The sequence below is a fragment of the Homalodisca vitripennis genome, chromosome 4, assembly GCF_021130785.1.
Source record: "Homalodisca vitripennis isolate AUS2020 chromosome 4, UT_GWSS_2.1, whole genome shotgun sequence".
In the NCBI taxonomy this organism is placed as follows: Eukaryota; Metazoa; Arthropoda; class Insecta; order Hemiptera; family Cicadellidae; genus Homalodisca; species Homalodisca vitripennis.
Window position 1 is genome coordinate 46,774,540 of NC_060210.1, and position 21,636 is coordinate 46,796,175.

The 21,636-nt window shown below is 33.2% G+C and overlaps 1 protein-coding gene across 2 annotated transcripts in view; it reads left to right on the forward strand.

The window, feature by feature from the left end:
- LOC124359283 (acetylcholinesterase-like) overlaps window positions 1-21,636 on the forward strand; it is a 397,002-nt gene that overhangs the window by 110,018 nt on the left and 265,348 nt on the right. For both annotated transcript variants that reach the window (XM_046811900.1, XM_046811901.1), the window contains one exon: window positions 3,275-3,313. The gene's annotated coding sequence lies outside the window, so the exon portion shown is untranslated. The remainder of the gene's footprint in view (window positions 1-3,274; window positions 3,314-21,636) is intronic.

The window sequence follows — 21,636 nt, forward strand, 5'->3', positions numbered from 1 at the left end:
AGTATAGTCTTATGAGTTTTGTGGATTAAACAAAATAAAAATGTAAAACTAAATTCAACATCGATTACTAAAAATTTTCAATTGTTACACTAGGATAGTTTTAAATTCGTTCCATATCAAGAAGTTAAATATCCTTTAAATATAATTACTTTTATGAACTTCCCGGACGTCGCTGTTTAAAATAAAAAGTTACTCAAACTCAAGGAGAAGTAATAATAGCAAACAAATAAATATCATAACCAACATATATGTCATCTAGGTAAAATATTTGCAAGTTTCATCAAAGGAATAGTATTTAAAAGGAGAAACACAGATTCATTTTTTATGAAGACCACCTGGTTGCATAAATTCAAATATTTGGTGATATGCAATTGCAACATTCTGTAAACTATATATGTCATTAGTGGAAAATGGATGCTGTTTCGTCCATTTTTCTGTGGTTTTATTTGCTATAGTCACGGATTCGCTGGGCTCAATAATTTCCTCAAATATTTGTCACAGAGTGAGCGGTTTGATGAATAGTTTTTGTTTCTTCGCCTGATATATGGTTGTTTTATATTTATATCTATGTAATTTACTTGCCAAATTTAGTCCAAATGCGTGACTGAGTATCAAACATCCAAACATGTGGATATCACACCTTCGTAAACTGTAGAATTTATAATATGTAAATATATAAATTATATGATATATGATATAGGATATATGATAAGGACCATTGTTATATAATATAACGTTGTAATAGGTAAGAGACAACTATGGCAGTGACCGCAGGTTTCTAGTTTTAGTCTAATTAGAGGTGTGGTTTGAAAAGTAACAGTTTTTCAGATTATAAAACTGAATTTACTCGCTCTTGTTAGATATAGTTTTTTAGAGCTAACAGCTGGCGAAGAGTGAAACGAGGTTAGTTAACTTCAATCTAAGAATCGATCGTCATTGATCATGAGAAAATATAATATTATAAATATTTTAGAAGATCAATAATAGTTGTTGCTCATGAATTTGGGAAAACACTAGATAATGTGGAACAGTTGGCTTCACTGCAGAAGGTTGTATTTAATCCGGCTCTGCGTACTATTTTACCACTTGCACTGGGCACTAAAAATATAGAAGATAATTTAGTTACAGTTTTCACCTTTACGTTTATGTTACTATTTTTAGCAATAACAATACGTCCGCTATTTTGTATCCATCTATTGGAATACTCGTACACATGGGAACAATACTACTCGTCAAAAGATTATGAGAAACAGTTTATTTTGCCATCAAGGTCATGGCAGGACCAAAGAAGATGGGTTGGGACATTCAGTTTTATCTTTATTGGATAACAAAAGCTCCTTTAAAATGCAACAGCGTTAAATTTGTGCTCTCTTTCTACTTTCTCGAGACAAGTAAGTTAAGTTAATATTACTGCATAATCATGCAGCTTCACATAGACGTTGCTAAGGGCCTCTCTCGTCTGCATTAAATAACGTTGAAGTAGATGTGTGCTCTGTGGTTTTTAATCGTTCATGATTTGATGCTTCTTCTAAGCAGCAGCGTGGTAATTTGCATAACGTATACATGTAATCTTTACCTTCTGTCACGTTAGATTCACGCAATGACGGTTATTGATAAGGAACTTTTTGATCTCGGAGTAATATAATAGGGCAATGTTCTTCTATGTGCCATAAAATTAGAGTCTATGAAGCATCCGCCATTTAACAGTCCCATTGTTAAGTAACGTAACAGCTTCAGTGGACAATGTTCCCTTGGAGACCCATGGTAGGATTCTGTTTGGTTTATCAATGTTCGATCCAGAATATTACATGGATACGCAATAAAGTGAGGGATTGCGTTTTTCACTCCCTGTTTGTTTTATTCCAGTGTGGGTTGCCTGCAGTGTATAAGCAATACATTTATTCAGAATTCATGAGCAGTTATAATTTAAATGTGTGTGCTCATTGCCACTTCTACTTATTTGATTAAATTTTGAATGAGTTTAAATTTATGTTAACTCAAATTCTTAAAGAGAATTTAAACACTTTCGTCTATCGAAAAAATATTTTTGGATGGGAGAACATTTTGATCTTAAGTATTAAATAAAGTAATGGAGTAGGAACTTGTGATTCTACATTGTCAGGAGCACGTACTTCCCCTTGCAGTCCCGGTAGTGAGATGGAAAGGGAAGAGGGATGCAAATATATGCCTGACGCCCTAAGGTAATAATGAAACATCTTCTCTGTGATATCAGCACACATTCAAAACTATTGCGGACACAAAAAAACTCCGTGACTTTTTTGACTTTTCGCTTACTCGTAAAAGCCAGTAAGCGAATTCTTTACGTACATGCGAGTATATTCGATCCATCTTTTCCAGCGTTACTCTACTTAACATCAAGTGTACGAAATACTGGGAATGAGTAATAAACGCAAACTTATCAAGTATAGCTTGAGTTTTAATTCAGCCTTCATTGTACTATCAAGCTATAAATATTACTCAGAAGCAACTCAGGAAAAACTTTCCATCTCTCAACGTGAGAGCAAGTGGTTTAGTTATCTTGGCCTTCTTAACTTTTTTCGGTCGTATAAAGAAACATTTTATGTCAATCCCATCTGCCTCTTCTTATCCAGGGTTTTATACAATCTCCAATGTGCAACTGTTTTTCTAATTAGTTGGATGGATGATGTTGGGATGATAAGGTAAAAACTACAATGTTCTACAATTCAGGGACTTCACTATAGGAATAGCCGAAAATACAGCAGAAATATTTTCTGCAGAAAATTAGAGAACATTTGTACTAAGTGCACTAGATTATCATTGTAGAATAATAAGTTTGTTTATGTTGAACAACATTGATGATGTTACCAAAAAACAGAAATGAAATATTTCATATCCAGTGTAATTAAAACAAAGGAGTCTACAATTGAACGTTTTTCAAAGCATCGTAAATAATTAAAGTTTATATTGGCTGGGTTATATTACTAACAAGACAAATAACCTGGCATTATCTAGTATGATTAAGAAATGTCTAAAGTTTAAGGCAATATCCATTATATTATTTATCTATTAGATTATTCATAATAATTGTACTGCGGCCAGAATGAGACACCCATACTAATACACTTATGTTACTATATGATACATAGTATATGTAAAGTTTAAATGTAATTCACCTGCATCCTTTGGCTAAATAAGAATAATGAGATTTATACACATAAACGGTATTATACAATGTAACATGAATTGTTATTTGAATAATATAATAACAATATATTTTAAATTTTGGTTTCAGGACCGTTCCGGAAGACCTCAAAAACTCCAGTTTGACAAGGTAAAAATACATTGAATAAACCGTGTGTGTATTTTTAAACTGAAATCGTCTTCGTGGTGGAATGAAATGTTTCGATAATGCGATAAGTCTTAATCAAGAGATTGTAATATACCCATAATTAACTTTATCTCAATACAGGACACTTTTAAATTTGATTATACAAAAATTTCTCCAATGCATCGCTTCAAAGCAGAGTGCCAGTAATTGAAAGCAAAATGTTAAAACCACTAAACCAGTAAAGTTAAATGGATTAATCTGGCAAAACCTCTCACCCACTCTATGAACTACGCAGAACTAAGTGGAATATTGTGAGGCTTCACAATGTAGTACTCTGCGGTTAATTAAACGAATGTCACAATGCATGCTCTCAATATGGATAGTTGAAATTTCATTATCACTAAAACCGAACTATGTTCATACAAGAGCAGTCATCTTCGAAATTGCACTTTATCTAACATTTTCAATAATACCAGTATATAAAACTGTAGCTTACTTAAAATATTTCAACAAAAATAGAGTTATAAGTGTAAATCTTTATTTTTAAACAGTTGGGTCCTAATTAATAATGAGAAATTCTCTATTATGCACACTACATCTGTATTCGCTAGATGCCCTTTATTATAACATAACATTAATATCAAATGCTTAGTTATTCGGTACGTGTTTTTGTATGAGTACAACAGAATCCTCTCCTACAGATTGGTCAAAACATTCTATTTTTCGATTACGTGTTTTTAAAATAAAGTAGATACGAAGCATCTCTCAACATGTATTAAAACAATGATCAAAATTTAAATTGTTCATAAAATACGCACTATGTTTTTCTATCCGTTTTATGAGAGATTATACAAAAAGTTGAATATTGTGTGCGATAGATTAAAAAAAAAACCCGTGAGTGAATCCTAAAGGATTCACTTTTTGTATTCACTTAAGTAATCCTAAAGGATTACTTCAGATTTGTAAACAAACTGAAGTACATGCGATTGAACCGAGTAACCCACATTTTACAACGTTACTCTACCAAGCATCGAACTGTAACAAAAGAACGTAAACGAGAAATAAGTGAATAAGTTTAGTCCGAATATGAATTGATCCTTCATTATACTATCAAGCTGAGAGGCTTCTGTTGTATTCCTCAGAATCGGGTATAGGAGAAACCTATCTACGTGAGTGCAAGGGGTTTATATATATATATATATATATATATATATATATATATATATATATATATATATATATATATATATATATAACACCCAACGGAATATAACAAACCCACTTTACGCCAACGTCACTTCTTATTCAGAGTGTTATAAAATATCCACTTTGACTCCGTAAACAAGAGAAAATCGTGAGAAAACACCTAAGAATATCATGCTGGCTCTCAGTCTAAAAGTGAGCTCGTAGAGCTTGGGTGCATGATCAAAATTGCATCAACTTCACGATGTTTTTGTGAGATGTCGCTAAGGCTTTCCGGTGGATTTGTCGCGTGAGTAATGCGATGGAGTATTGTTGGTCTGTGTAAGCGGAACCCGACCGTGAATAAGGAAAGAAGTCACGAATTTACTGTGTAGGCCATGGTGCTATCAGTTGTCATAGGTTTTAAACCGCATTGTTGTAAAAGGTGAATTATTATTGATAGAACCTCTTAAAAAATAAAATATAAAATAGTACGTATTAGGACGTGGCATTATATTAAAATGTTGGAAACTTTATTACAGTGGACTGTAGAAAAGTAAAAAATCAAGTCACGAATTCCATTTCGGCTTAGTGGTGAGATGTGTAATTTACCAGATACCAACGGAATTGTTGGTGTCATGTTGACAGGGTGGTGACAGCGGACACCTGCCCTTGTCACATGTCAGCCTGCTACAACTGGCTGGTTCATTCATGCTTGGTGTGCCGTCTACGTGTAGATAATGCATTCATTAATAATTTGTGATAAATATGAGTTACCAGCTACACACATAAACATATACAAATATATTAAACTATTATACTATACTATATTTTACGTGTAATGTTCACGTGGAACTTGTTTACTACCAGTATTTCTAGGAGACTTTTATTGAGTCTGAACCTTCATGACTGCATTGTTTCGTAGGCAAAGTTTAATTTTAAATCTAGCAAGTATTATTTTGTCTGTAGTATACGCTCACCAAAGTTTAACTTCAACTTTAGTTATAATAATATATATTTTTATACAGCTTTGGATAATTTTATTTCTTTTTTGTTACAATATTACATTAACATGATCCTTTGAATAATAACGACGTCATATCTCCTAAAAATATAATGAGTTAGATGTGTATGAAATATTTCAGGTATACCTTGGGCAAGCTATGCTAAAATAAATTATACAGTGTTACCTGTTTGACATACAAAATCAATATATATATATATATATATATATATATATATATATATATATATATATATATATATATTTTAGAAATATAAACTATGCTCCAAATATATATTACGGTTAGATCCTTTCACGATTATTTCAAAATTTTTGGCTATTATGAGTTTTGTCGCAAAATGTAAAAATAGTAATAATAATTAGCAGTTAATTATTTGAAAATTTTAATTTCAGTATATCTGAAGTTAGACGCAGACAACACTGAGGTAGACTATGTTATCCCATGAGATGTGTTTATGAATGCCTCTACATTGGTCTTATAGGTATCTATGATGACAGCGAGACAATGACCGAATAAATAAATCTATAAATAAATTGAGGGCAATGATATGCGATTTCAATACTTGAAAGTTTTATTCACAGAATAAAAAGAAAAAATTGAGCAGAAAGCCAATGTTAAAATTCGATGGCAATATTCGATTTCAGCACACTATTTAGTTTAAAACCCTCCTTATCTCACTGGATGCTGTAATAAAACATAACTCCATGAAAAAACATGTGAAGTGTATCATGTAACAAGGTACATCGAGAAATATTTATGCGTGGATTTAAAATTTTCCACGAAACTTCATTTTCACATAGACAAAAATAAGTGCTTAAATAAGTGTAATCTTATAGTGCTTTCATGACATTGTCTCTAGTGAATTTAATAGCAGCAAAATCAGTTTTAACGGTATTCAGGCACTCAGTATATTCCTAGGCAAGCAGTGATAAAAGTAATAAAAATTACCATTTATTCAACATTCTTTTATAAATTGGCAACCACCTAGCTCAAAAATAATATGGAAGCAAGTCAATGCATAATCTAGCTATTATTTGTTAAGTTTAATAAAATAAAATTATGGCGACACAAAATTAAGAATTAAGCAAACAAATATATCTTTTAGGTCAAATACAACTACAAGTGTAAAAGTAGTTGCAATTTTGACGTATTATACATACTGTAATTTGTGACAGGTTATTTGTATAGTAATTTCTTCGTAGTTTAGTAATATGAATTTTTGTATTTTACACTTTCAAATATCTTACTACGATGTTACGATTCTAGGTAAAAGTGCACCATTTCTCGTATCAAAATGTATAAATACCAGAATTTAAATGCATGGGCAACCAGTAAAGTAAACATTACGGGAGTCATGTTGAGATTTAACTTGCTTCTTTATGAGTTCAGTACTATGAAGCAAATTATTTAAAAGCAACAACTTAAAGTGAATCGGTAAGAACATAATATGATACCGGTTTTTTACTATTTTCAACCAAACTGCAACTTCATAAGTAGGGAAATTGTGATCCTACTAACACAAATTTTTATACAACATAAGTAAAAGTGCACATTTTTAAGTATTCTCGTTTGAAATATATGAAAAAATGTTATAAAATTACCATTTTGACTTGTGTTTTTGGCCACGTGATTAAACAATTCGGCATTGGTTACGTCATGGAGCTTTTAAAGTCATTATTTTGTTCGTGTAAGTTTGCAAGTTGCAATCAAAAACTATACTTATAATGTCGGTTTAATTGAACAGATATTTTTAGTTTGCTGCTGCCGACGCCTGCTCGTCAGAACATGAATACTGCTAGACTTCTGAGGGCGGTATTGCGAGGAACGTTCGTGGTCTACTCACGCCCACGGCTGCAAGATGAAGGTGAATTAAGAATGATGAATTTTTTTCAACTGCTACGCCAATAGTTAGTCAAGACTATAACTACAGTAATTCACAAAGAAATTACAGTTCTATACAAACATTGTTAGTACCTAATCAGTAAGGTACCTCATTTTAATAAAATACAGGTATGAAGAGGTAAATAGGATTAAAATATCTGGGAGGCCCTTTGCCAGCGTTTGCTCCGGGGTCCACCCTGGATTTCGGCAGCCCTCGCCGGAGGATGTAAAAATTATGTTCCTCTATCCTTGTCTACTGTCTATTTGTCAAAAGGACACCTTGAGAATGATATAACCTACAAACGGAGTTTTGCATGCAACCTCAGCGAAGCTTGTCACGTGACATGTGGTGTGGTTACGCCTAGCGTATAATTAAAAAGGAGCGTCTTTAAGATTATGAAGTTGTAGTTTTAATTACTAACATGTACTTCTTTATTAATTAAGATTAAAAGACGTGATATACTCCCCTAAGAGATATAAATTAGTGACCTAATTAAAATAGAGTTCTTTTGTACTAACAATTTTATTTAACTAATTAAAGTTGTACTACACATTTAATTTATTTTGACATAGTATCCGAAAATATACATTTTTTTTGCAAAAACCTAGGTCTTCTTAAGTTTAAATAGTTAAGGATAGAATCCCCATTATGAGTGAATCTGCAGGGAAAAAATTGTAAAAATCTTCATTATCTTCATAATCTATCATAACATCATATAATTATCGACCTTCTAAATTCTTTTTTACTTAGGACTGAGTGAACACTTTAGGAACAAGTCATGGTGAAGACTGCTATAGATGAACACAGTTACAAAACAAAACTTGCGGTAATCTGACAAAATAAAAGTGCTTGTAAAGATTGTCTACAATTTATTACCCAAGAATAATATAAGAAATAATAGAAATAATCGAGAAAAAAGTATCTTGAGCACAGGCGATAGCGTTACATTATAGAAAACCTGGCAACCCGTGTTAAATTAGCTGTATTGGTCACTGTTGGGCATAATATATAGGTTGTTCGTTGGTTAAGATAGCTATTATTGGTAGTTTTGGCTTAACACCTGTTAATCTGAATGTCCACAGGGAGGTTTGAAATATTAAAAGAAATTAATTATTTTATCATTAATAAAATCGGCCACGTAAGCGTAAGATGGTGTCTTTGGACTATTTTTTTAAATGAGTAAAGCCCACAAATTTATATAAAACTAAATGTTTACTACATCAGGACTAAAAATAAAAAAACCTTTTGAGTTTTAGAATACTGAGTATTACAAAAGTTATGCTTGTTTCTGAAAGAGAAAACATTTTTATAATATTCCACAGTGTTCACACATGTTCAATCACGCCGATCAAGGATAAATAGTTAACAATAATAGAGGAATTGATTCTGAGCCTCAAAGCCGACTTGGGGAGCAGGTCTGGACCTGCAGGACATGTAGTAATTAATCATCGACACAAGATAAGGGCAGCAGAGCTACCAAGCACAATGGCGTCTCAGACAATGGGATCCGTAACAATGTGTAATATCTACTGATTGGCCTAACAAGTACCGTATATCCTACAGCTCTTCTCGTCACCTTCGACCAGTAAAAGTTACACATTAGGTAACTTTCATTGTATTCTAATTGTGATATTATTTATTCTTGGCATATATTACAAGTAAATTGTATTCAAAAAACATCCAGGAGATTTATTTTCTCTATCATACAAAATTAATTATTTTCTACATATAACATCCAAAGTTCTAATTGACTCAATTGAATCATCACTGATCCTCAAATATTTTTTCTTCTTGAAAGAACTTACACAACAGAGCATTAAATGTAAAATTAGATTTAAGGAATCAACCACTTAAGTTGGTAGTTAACACTGAGTAACAGACAAATAATTTTAAAATTGTTAATATAATTGTTTTATTATAAAATAAACATTTTAATATATCATCGTCAAGTTTATGTGTATAATCTCTTACTGTTGAGGAAAATATCTGGAAGTATGGCTAGAGAAAAAAAATCATCTAGACCTGATAGAGCGAGGTTGGTTAGAGTGTGGTTTGCACTGACCGACGGACGGCAGTCGTTTACAGCTGAAGGTGCTGCTGGGGTGTGATGGTATCATACAGGACACCTGAAACTCGGGATAAACGCTTGAAGAGGAATGTGGTACAAAATAGAAGATTCCTGGTTTGGAGTGGCAGGCAGCTCAAGCCTAAAGAGAAGAGGATTTTTGCTAATGGTTTCAAGTTTATGATTAGGGTCTCTAAGAATGATACGCAGGATAACCAAAATTAATGAAATTATAGATGATTTCATCTAAAATGATTATTATGATCAGCCTCCTGTTTGGTTGTTATGGATTTTCATTCTTGGTAACTACATATAACTGTTTGTAGGTACGAAAGTAAAATTATGCAACGCTGGCTCATTCGGCTACGGTTTTCATTAATTTTTAAAAATCATTACAACAATCCCCTAAACACATAACAATTTAAATTTATCGTTACTTAACAATTAATTATTGTAGTAGACGTGATAAGCAATAATTATGCCGTTTTAAGATCAGGCCCAAGAAATGATAACTGAAGATAAGAATATTATTTTGCAATAAATAAGTATGAGCTTCCAGTGTCATTATCTTCGAGCATCCAGGAAGATGTATTGAATGGAGAGAAAACCATTTATTTATTATTATAGTAACGTGCAACCTTCGCCAAACTTAAGATGATGTAGCATTTATATCATTTATTGCAATGAGGCCGCTCTGTTACGCTCAAATTGGAGACCAAGCTTTTTATGGTAAGACACAACCAGTGGCAGAAACAACGATTGCTTTGATTCTCGGGTATATTTATCGCCATCTCACTGACTAGTTCCAAAGACTATTGGAGGCTGCAAGCTACTCACCTGAAGAAGCGTAACAAAAACATTTGTAGAGATTTGGATTTATAGAATTACAATCACTAAATTCAGGTACACCTTACTCGTAGTAGGCTTCGCTTGTGGCTGGTCTATACTTGTCATTGAAAGATCTTCTAAGTACAGCAAATAAAGGTTCGTCACACATTGAGGCATACCCATAGATGTTCAGAGGAGGCTTATCACAAAAAGTAACTGTTAGGATATTGAGTTATAAAAGGTTAGGTCTAGTTTAAGAGATTTACCGTTGAAGTGGTGGGCCTCCTTTGACATTGAAAGCTTTTTTAAGCATGAACATAAAAGGGTAATTCAGTTCCACTCTCTACTTTGACTATAAGAGGCTGGAATAGAGCAAATCTCCTGTTATTCAAAGGTAACAAAACTGAGATAATCTTCCCTTTATGGAAACTAGAGATTAGACAGCTCCTACCCTTAACAACTCAAATCAGATTTATTTTGTGCATTAACAATAAAAAATTGCATGGGAATATTGTTATAACCTGATAATAATTATACAAAACTTATTACATGTAATATTATTTATACATAATAATTCAAATTTATGTACAAACGAAATTACCATTACTATCGAAGAATACAGTTTAATAAACCTATGCCATTAGAAACAAGCCTCAGAGAATTCCATTAAGGAATAACAGGCTCTTTTCATGGGATAATTATTTAATGTTTTTTTTTCTATATATTAAAAGCGTTTTACTAGTTTTTATATAGCCTCTAGCAGTCATTAAAATATTTTGGTCCAAGTATGTTTGGAAACAGAATTATGGTAAATGCATCAGCACCATAAGGCAGGTCCTGAATATGGTGGAGAAAGAATGTATATGTACAGGAAAATATGACAGATTTCTAAAAGTGAATAAACATATTGGATATATGAATAAGGATGGAATGGTAATGGTATGTTCGCGAGGGAATACTTCTCGGCAACTCTCCCGACTCCCGAGACCACAAATCACCCCGCAGCCATTTCTGCATTAAAAATACCCGGCTCAAAAAAGAGCTTGCCCGAACGTAAGTGACCCATCGGTTTGAGCTCTGCTAAGTGAAGGTTTAATTGAAAGATACGATTTATAATTTTACTACAGCTGAGGTTACAAAGAGGAAAAGAAATCTGATTAAAATAACTTAACAAATAAATGTGAACACACGGTAAGACTAGAATAGGTAGGAGTACGCCACAACACATGTCGCGCAACAAGGCTTCTTTAGGTTGCATGCACACTTCAAATCTATAATAATAATCTTATTCTAAAGATGTCCCGCGAACAGGGAGAAAGTCATAAAAACAACTTTACATATCCTCCAGCAGAAAAATGAGAAACTGTATCCACCTACTGACCCATAGCCATCAATGAAGATTAGCTAAATTTCTTGGTTAGGCACGAACCATAATAGAAAACATTCTTTTATTTCTATAAAAAATATTTCACGGAAAAAATTAGGTGAGCAGATTTAGGCAGATATATTGATTTGTCACTTATTTATTACCATTATTGGTGATTTATTTCCATTTTTAATTAAATTAGGTTTAATAGCAGTGTGCAAATAATATAAGTTTCGGTGAGCTAAGAACAGTGCTATAACACAAAAATATATTGAATCTTGTCATCAAGTTTCAAAACTGACTATCCATTCTTGTTTCCTTTACTCTATAGGTACACGTTGAAACCTCCAATGATTGGATTGAGTGTGTAGGCAGTTTTGAACTTGAAACCATTTATTTCTAAGGTGTTTCTTCACCCAGCAGGGATCACTTCTGGCTGGTTTATACCTACCAGTTGAACCCACCACTGGGCGCAGCAAAAACCGATGTGCCACTTCAATCTGGGCAACCTTATGGATGTCCAGTAGCGGCACATCACTAACCGCAAGTTTTGAGATTCTGGGGTTTATGGGCAATTCGATAGGTCTAGTCTACTGTGGAAGATGACTGTTGGAGTTGGTGGGGTTTGTTCCCTTACTTCAGAGGTTCTTGTTAACCTCAACAAGGGTGTGCCACCCCCTGCCTACTTTGACTGGAGAGGCTGGTTCAGAGCTGGCCTCCCCTTCTTCCGGGATGACTTTGAGATATAGTGCCCTAATTCTTCCTCATGGATCTCGATAGGAAGCGGCCCCTACTCCCTAAACCTTACCCATCCTGAATATCCTATCACTCCGGAAGCAGCGCAAAGGTTCTTACAGGACTAAGTGCAATTTATAAGCTTCTTTTCCTAAGAGAACAAAAAAAAGGTTTCTTCCCAAGGAGAAAAGAATTTCACTGAAACTGAAAGCTACCAGAATGCGTACCATTCAAAAACCTACTACCAACCCACATTCCTCTCAGTATAATAACTCTTGAGTATAATTTAACTCAAAGTCGGGGTGGTTCCCGCTTTGTTACATTTGAGTTCTGTCGCTTTATAATTTTATCAAAGTATGTGAATCTGGAAGATCTAGGTATCCCTTGGTATAATATCAGGTACCTTCTAGTTTATACAAAGTATACCACACCACGTATCGAATAAATATATTTGCCTTATCTGCAGGATACATTTCAGGTCTATACCTATGTGTTAATAAGTCACATGTTAAAAGATCACGATTGCATTCAGTTTGTTTACAAATTTATTTATTCCACTTTTTCCCGTCGCCAATGTTTTTACCCATGAGACCAGTTTAAAGATTTTGCTAACGCTTAGTCAAATAACATGGACTGACATGCACCATCATTGATATGCGTGTTGTTAATATATAAATAAAACTTAATGCAAAGTTCGAAGTTATTAGTCAGTTCGTTTTGAGATATCGCATGACAGACGGGCAGAAATGAAATTTTCCAGTCGCACGCGTGAGAGGCTACGCTAAAGTTAAGCTAATAAAAACAGATTAAATCAGCATAAATATAATAAGTTCTTTCGGATAACAACGGATTCGATCCACGGTCGTCTAAACTGACTACACTCAACGGTGACGTCTTGCTTAACCGCCGTCACCAGAGTGCAACATCAGTCACAGATGTACAAAGTCGCAGCAGCGTGGATTAAATAGTGGGAGCCAGTCACATGAGGCTATGCCCGTACATGTATTACTCACAATAAGTAATATAACAGCAAAATGTGTCAATTAATACAACTATATCTTCATTAAATCTAATATTGGTAACATTTTTTTATAAACGATGGAAGGTATAAAAAATGATACAAATTGTAATTAAGTAATAATTTACTGCAAACCCCAATTAAGGACCATGCGTACCATCATGCTTACTAACCTTACCAACCTGGATATTTTGTCACTCCTACTGTTTTTACCACAACTATAACCGATCCTTCACCGTCACTGCCTGTAGATTATGGTACTCCTTACCAGGTTCTGTCAAACAAACTGAGAGCTGGGAACGGTTTGTGGCGGAGCTGAGACGAAGATACCTGGACCGGATGATCGCGGCGGGCGGCGCGGCGGGGCTACTCTTTGAATCATGACTGTGCGAATGGAATATTGTGTTAGTAAGTTTTAGTTAATAAGCCTTATTTTGGACTATTAAGATAAATTTTGTTTAGGAGTTTAAATGTAAGAAAGGACCATATGGTCCTATTTTCGCCTCAATAAATAATTGCTTCTATTCTACATTCTATTCTTAATTAGGGATTTTCTCACCTTCTTGTCCTAGGTGAACATAACATAACATAGGACACTTTAACTTCTTGAAATAGGTCACGATTTGGATTTGGGGTCAGAAAAAGGTTAATATTACGAATTCTATTTAACCGGAGTAGTCAGAGGTGAATTCACCAGATATAGAGTGTATTTGAAACGGAAATTATTTGATCAATAGTTCTGTAACGAATGTTTAAGGAATAGGCTTTACAGCGACCTGTACTGCGTGTAATTCGTGTGTGGATGGAAGATCTGACGGTTTTACACGAATGTGTAACAGATAACACAGGTAGAGTCAGTATAAGCTTCTACTTATCTCTGCAGGGGTGACTGTTCAATTGGAAAATAAGAGTAAAAATTAAAAAGACTTGAATTTGGAGATACTTCAAGCCATAGAGTTGGCAGTTATCCAGCGATAAGAAGCAGCAGACTGCGGCGCCATAAATGTTAATGTGGCCACGTACAGAAAATAACACCTGGCCGTTATAACTTATCTCTCAATAACTTCTTTTTACGTTTCATATTTCATCGTGTTAGTTCATTGTGTGAGCAAAATATTTTTCATTATCGTCTAGCAAACGAGCTTTTTAAATTGTTATTTATTTTTCTCAGTGTTTTAACCGTGACTGCTATTAGATGGTAAAGTAGGTCCTTGCTTGGATTAATTTTGGACGAGTTTTATAATCATAGCTATTTAATGCAAATTCTCTGAGGAATAAAAATAATTTAGTCACTATTCAATAGACATAGGAAATTTAAAATTTACTCATGAAGTTACACGTGGTTTTTACAGTATGTTTTTTTTATTTTAAAGGTATGTAAATGACATGGTTTCAACAATTTGTCTTTTATTAAATCATGATCTTAGTAAATTTAAGGAAACATCAATATTTATTAAATGATTTATTTGAGGAAATTAAAATTTGTATAAGCAAAACATTTTATTCACTTCAACTTCATTTCATATACGGACTACAGAATTGCACATTGTTATCTTCATGTCCTTTATAAATATCACCGTAAATACTACTTTAAATTCAATGTAACATTGTTTTATTGTCTGAAAGGTCTATGACCGAAATTGTTTTCAAACGTTAAAATGCAATTAAAAGCCAATTGCACTATTTTAATTACATATTTTATTTATATTTTTATTCCGTACTTTCACTTTTCGTCTTCATATCAGTAATTAAAATCATTTTAATAAAATAATCTGAAGTGTAAGTCTTGGTATAATGTATTATAAAGAATTAAAATCGAATATTGGACATGGATAAATCACAGTTTAATTCCAATTGAATAGCGTATAAAATCCCTGTCTTATTTAAAGCTGTATCAGAGAATGGCAACCATTTCAATTTGTGTCACGGTTGATGCCAGAGTAGCGATTGATTGTAGAACGTTTTTAACGTCTGTTGTTTTATTTTTAGGAACATGTTTGAGTTTGCTGGCCATAAATAAATTATTGCTTTTTACTAAACTTTAAATACGAAAAGTACACTACAGTTGATCCACTCATATTTAAGTTAAGGTGCTCAGTGTCGAAAATATGAAGATAATAATAGTTAATTGTTAGAATTGTCATAAAGTATCTCAGCTAATGTATTACATACGATTTTCAAATTATTAACCAAGTTGCGTGCTAATGGTTAATACATGTCTATATAAATGGTATTTATAAATGATGTCGTGGGTTTAAAAATTTGTAGTTTCTTTTACCCATAACTTAACATTTTAATTCATTCATCAAATAAAGTAATTAATGAAACAGTTTGGGTTTTTTGTCATATGTACACATAAGGACGCAATGTTTCCTTTGCCATCCGTCAGAAAGCACTAATAGTAAAAATGGCGACTAATAAACTGGCTTTTTTTTTGTTCTGCAATTTGCAAATACCAAATCAGTAGAAACTGTGTAACGTCCACACCGTATAAAGTTCTGTTATGACCCTCCAAATGATAACGACATTCGTAGATGGATTATCAGTTTGAATATACTGGCTGCCTTTGCAAAGGGAGGAGTACGGGACTACCAACGTTTAGTGAAGAGAGTGTTGAGCGAGTGAGAGAGACTTTCACGCTTAGCCCACAGTAATCAGCTTGAAAGACTAGTCGTGAATTATCAATTCGAGTGAAGACCGTTTGGAAAGTTTACGGAAACGCTTATAACTACGTTATTATCGTTTGAAGTTATAAGAGGCTCTAAAGCCTGCAGACTAAGGTTTAGCTGCCAATTTTGTAAACAGAATATTGTTACACAACAACGAAGAGTTTCTGAATCATGTCGTCTTCAGTGATGAATCAACATTTCACCTCAGTGGATATGTGAACACTCACAATGTACGTATCATAAAAGCCGCATAAGGTAGGTACAATTGCAGCGAGTCTCCCTTAAATTGAATATTGTCTGTGTCTTTTCTAGGTGGAGGTTTATGGACCTTTATTTTTTGGAGAAGAAGTTGTAACTGGAATTTCTCATCTTGATGTTCTATAAATAGTGCTATATCCTCAATTGGAATAAATTAACCACAGAACCTCATTTGGCAGCAATATGGTGCACCGCTTCACTGGCTTGACTCGTACGCGATTGGTTGCGTCACTGTACCCGACCTCTGAATTGGCCGCAAGGGGCGTAATGACAGAGCTTGTTTCGCATGGCCTCTACGTTTATCCGACATGACGCAATTTGATTTCTACCTTTTAATATTCGTAAAGGATTGTGTGTATGAGCTTTCACTACCAGATGACCTACCCAACATAAGGAACAGGATTGAAACGGCTTTTGCAATAATCACTCCATAAACATTGATCAAAGTTTTGGAAGAACTGGGCTATCGACTTGATGTCTGCCGTGTGACGAATGGAGCTCACATAGAACACTTGTAAGCTTGTAGTTATAACTATTTGAGCTGCTCTTTAATTTCATGTGTTAATTAGCATTTTATATAATAAATACAACAATACCTTAAATCTCCGATAATCGTGTACAAACACCCGTTATTTTACTTCGATAAATATATAATTGGTTGAGCGTTGCCGAAGGATATTAATACTCTACAAGGTTCATTTATGAACGTTTACATATCTATCCGCACGGTATATCGAGAACGAACTTACCCATCGACTAAGGAATAAAAATCCATTTCTTTATTAGCAACATCGAGTATGGCACATGTCACCATAGATAAAAGTATACTCTTACTAGAGGTATGCTTTTTATCTATGATGTCACTCCAAACATTTGATCGAGAGATAGTAAAAATTTTAAATTGCTCTTATGGATAACTATGATGGCAACGAGAAAATCGCAGAATAAATAAAGTTTTAAACAAACTGTATGCAATCGTGAAACTTTAACATGCGACTTATTAACGTGTTGGTATAGAGTTGAAATTTTGCCTGCAGGTAGGGTAAATATTGTTACGCGATACGTGGTGTGGTGTACCTTGTATAAACTCGAAGGTACCTGATGTTATACCAAGGGATACCTAGATCTTCTTGTTTCACTATACTTTGAGAAACTGATAAGATGCAGATTTATTTCTCAGATGTAAGGAGGTCTTAACTACTTCGACTTTGAGTAAAGTTATACTCAAGAGTTGACTGAAAGGAATGTGGTTGTTAGTAGCTTTTTGAATGGTACGAATTTCTGGTAGCTTTCAACTTTTTTCGCTGGTAATAATGAATCTTGCTGTGAAATTATTTTCTCCTTGGGAAGAAACCTCTTAGAAATGGCACCTTAGAAATGGTGTCGTGTTGGAAAACTGACTAAACGGCTTGTTATATTTAAAAAATGCTATTCAATTTACAAGATCGATAAGAAACCTTGCAGTAGACGTACGACAACGAAGCCAATCTATTAAAATAAAAATTGTGCCAGATTAAGTAAAATTGAAAACGGGCTATTAATGAGGTCGTAAATTTATCCAACATAACTTTAAACTCGGTACCGAAGAATTATGGAGGAAATATTTTTCAAATAATACCACTATGACAATTCATTTGCCCGAACTCAGTAAAACCATGATACTACTGCATTAAACCTAGGTTATTACGCAGTGATGCTTTAAAAAGAACAATAAATGTATTTATTCTGATTACTTGAAAAATATGAGCCGTGGAGGCCTTTCCCAAAAGTATTTTACTGCATAGGATACAACAGCTTTCTAGGTGGACTCCAAACTATACTGAGCTGGGAGGAAGTCATAATTCTCAATCTTAATTCAACCCAGTAACCTCGAGAGAAGTTTTTCTATTTTCATTTTTATACTTAATGCTTAATTTTTGTATTGCGGCAATTAGTGAAAAACGCACTGTTATAACAAAAAAGGAATTTAATTTAATAAGGAGAATTTATATTACAAAGTCTGTGAACGTATTTATTTTAATTTATTTGACAAATAAAATCAAAGCTATAAAGCTATTGTGAAATTTTTTATAATACGTATATTAGAACATCCTAACATTAAGTATTAGAATGAGATAGAAGCGCAACTAATGCAAGGAATAGTTTCTATTCCTTTTCACGTATTCTTGGATTGAAGGGAAGCGACGGCAGTCTGTGATCAGCAATGGCAGCAGTGGTCATTGGATGGAATTCTCACACGACACACCGTTCAGTCGCAATGCAGTAACCCGGCAGACTCGTGCTCCTCCTTTAATAATGCTGTGCCTATTGTGTGCTATGCATAAATTACGGTGGCTTTGAATTCTTACTCTGGCTTTTAGTATTACGGTTGAATCACAAATCTGCTGTCTAATGATAAAATATTGAAGCAATGTTAGAGTAATCCCAGAAATAGTCATTGCATTCAAAGAACAAATAACGCTCAAGCAGATTATAAAGGATTCAGTACGTGAATGTACGAGTATTACGATCTCTCTCTATGATCGCACATGTTTCGACACATAAGTTATTCAATATTAATCATAGTAATGATTACTCTTTCAGTTAATGCCGAGCTAGATGAACGAAATTGAAGCGCAGCTTATGTAACAGTGTTACCTTTTTAGTGTTTAATCGTGGAACGTTAGTTTTCCTTATTTTGCATATGTGTACTTGAGCCTTTCATTTATCTCTATGAGTGGAAAGATGTAACGGTGATATTTATTACAGTAAATGGGTTTTAACACAGCTTTACAGCTTTAATTAGTAAGATACACAATCATTTATAACTATACCGATTATTTTGTTCTATGTAACGTATATCGCAAGATAGAATAATATGAAACAAGGATTATTGCCCCTCTGTTACCTGAAAACTATCATATCCTTCATTTCATCTAAATAATTAACCACCCACCTACATGATCATTAATTTTTATGTAGAAGTAGCGCTTCTCGAGAGTTTATTGAATGGCTACACATTTTGGGTTGAGAAAGATTTTTCCTCTATTTGTATCTTGTCACCAAAATTAATTAAACATTTTTAGTTTTCACACATGATTATGTGATGTTAGTATCTGTCTGTGATTCAATATACATAGATAATAAAAAATACAGAAAATGAAAAAAAAATTACCTTATATTTTTCTATTTTAATTTAAATTTTTTGTGAAAGGGATATTGGGTAAAAATTTGTTTACTAAACTGTTTCTTATTTTATGATTTTAAGCCTCGTGAATCAAAAGTGATTTGTTATAAATATGAATCTAAAGTAAAATAGAGAAGTAAGTTGGCCTGTGACATCAAATCCTAATTATACATAAATTATTTTTAGTAAGATGTGCGTCTAGTCTAAAGTTAAGTGTCTGTCTAGTCAGTAATTTAAAACGAGCAAGGAGGTTATTATAGAGTCTGAATCTAATAACAGTGTCGCTTTTCTCGAGGGCTGTTTTATATTTCGATCCTGAGTGCTCGTAGGTATCGCCGGCTACTTTGTGTGCGTAAATGAGTAAGTAACATAAGTTAACATTGTTATTGTTGAATTAGAGAGACAACGTTCTGGAAAACTGTTTTTAGTCCACGATTTTCTCATAATATATATTTCAGTTTGTTTATGTCGCATCGAAAATCTAAGCAGCTCGGTACATATAAAATCCACGTCAACGAATATGAGGTTTACCTTAAAAAGGTTTGATTTCAAGGTTACAACTCTTGCAAATATATTTTGTTCGTTGCTATTTTCCATAATTAACTTAGTAAAAAAATGAAGGATCCATAAAAAAGAAGGTTTCCTGACTATTTCATCATAATTAGTAGCAGAAATAGTGTTCCACTTTAAGCACAATGTCGTATAAATAATTGAGCCTAAGAAGTTTTTATGACGTATTTTAATTTTTAACTAAGTTACAATAAATAGAACCTTTGACGTGTTGAAGTACTGTAATAGCTTATCATCGGTATGTTTTCGTATAAAAGACTGGTGACGTTACATGATACTCCGTGCATACTATTACTGAGACGCTATTGAGTTTTAAATGTGGTTTTAACCACGTAAACCTAAGTATCATGTCGTGGGTAATCAGCTTTATTATTGTGAGAGTTCAAGATAACCTGTCACAAGTATTCCACTCCCAACGAGAATTTTAGTTATATTCAACTGCTAAGAAACTGTTTTCATGATTTCAGAACTATTGTTAAAAAAGCCATGGATTTGTCATCATACAATAATGTCAAACAAGTCAATCAAGTTTTGAAACGTTCATAACTTCCTAATGAAACAGGTAGGTTCATAAACCTGCAGTAACAATAAAAATGCAAAAAAACTCCAACTTCATAAAATTTCTAAGCAAAAATATTTTGTATCCAAACTGTTAAATTCTCCTGATCATAAAATTTGTATTTAACTCTTAATAATAATAATGCAAAAACGGCAGCTTATAGATATGTCCAAATCAAAATATTGTGTATTAAAAAATTCTTTTCTTAATTAATACTTTTAGACTTTTTCCTTTCATAAACGTAGTTTTTAAAAATTGATAACAAAAGTACTGCAAAAAATCCAATTTTGGAAGATTTCTAAGTTAAAATCTTTTTATTGCTTTTTGTTTTGTGTTGTATTGTATTTATATTGCTCAAATTTATTATGTTTTGCTTTGTATGTATAGAATCACTGAATAAACCGAAATTGAAAACTGTTAATAAAACCTTGACACAACTTTATTACTTGTATTTACAATTTTTGGAATATAATTTGTTTTAAATCCCTCAGAAGTTCACCCTGAGACAAGTTCACGAATAGCGTACGGATCACGAATTGCTTTCTATGAATACTACTCATTCAGTCACTTCACTCGGAGACAAGAAAACGTGACAGAGAGTGAGTAGAAACAGAGAGAAAATAGGCCCTTGATGTGTCGCACTTATACTGCTTCTCAGTCGTATAATCAATAACTCTTCAAGTGTATAATATATAACGATACTTTTTAAACTGTTAAATGAGTGAATAAGTCCCAGTAACCGGATGAAACGCTAATAAAATATTTCCAAATTTATAACTTTATTCATATTTAATTGTAAGAAGTCTTCTTTATCTTGCAGCTTCATGTTTTACTTTTTACTCCTAATGTTTACTTTCTTCTTATAAGATGACTAGTCAGTTCTTTTGAATTACGTGAGAGTTAAATCTCCTGATTAAGTCGTCGGTATCGTTTAATGTAACTTGCTACTAATAGAAATCACCATGCGTATGAAGTTCTCTGCCAGTCTCACTCCTGCGTAATT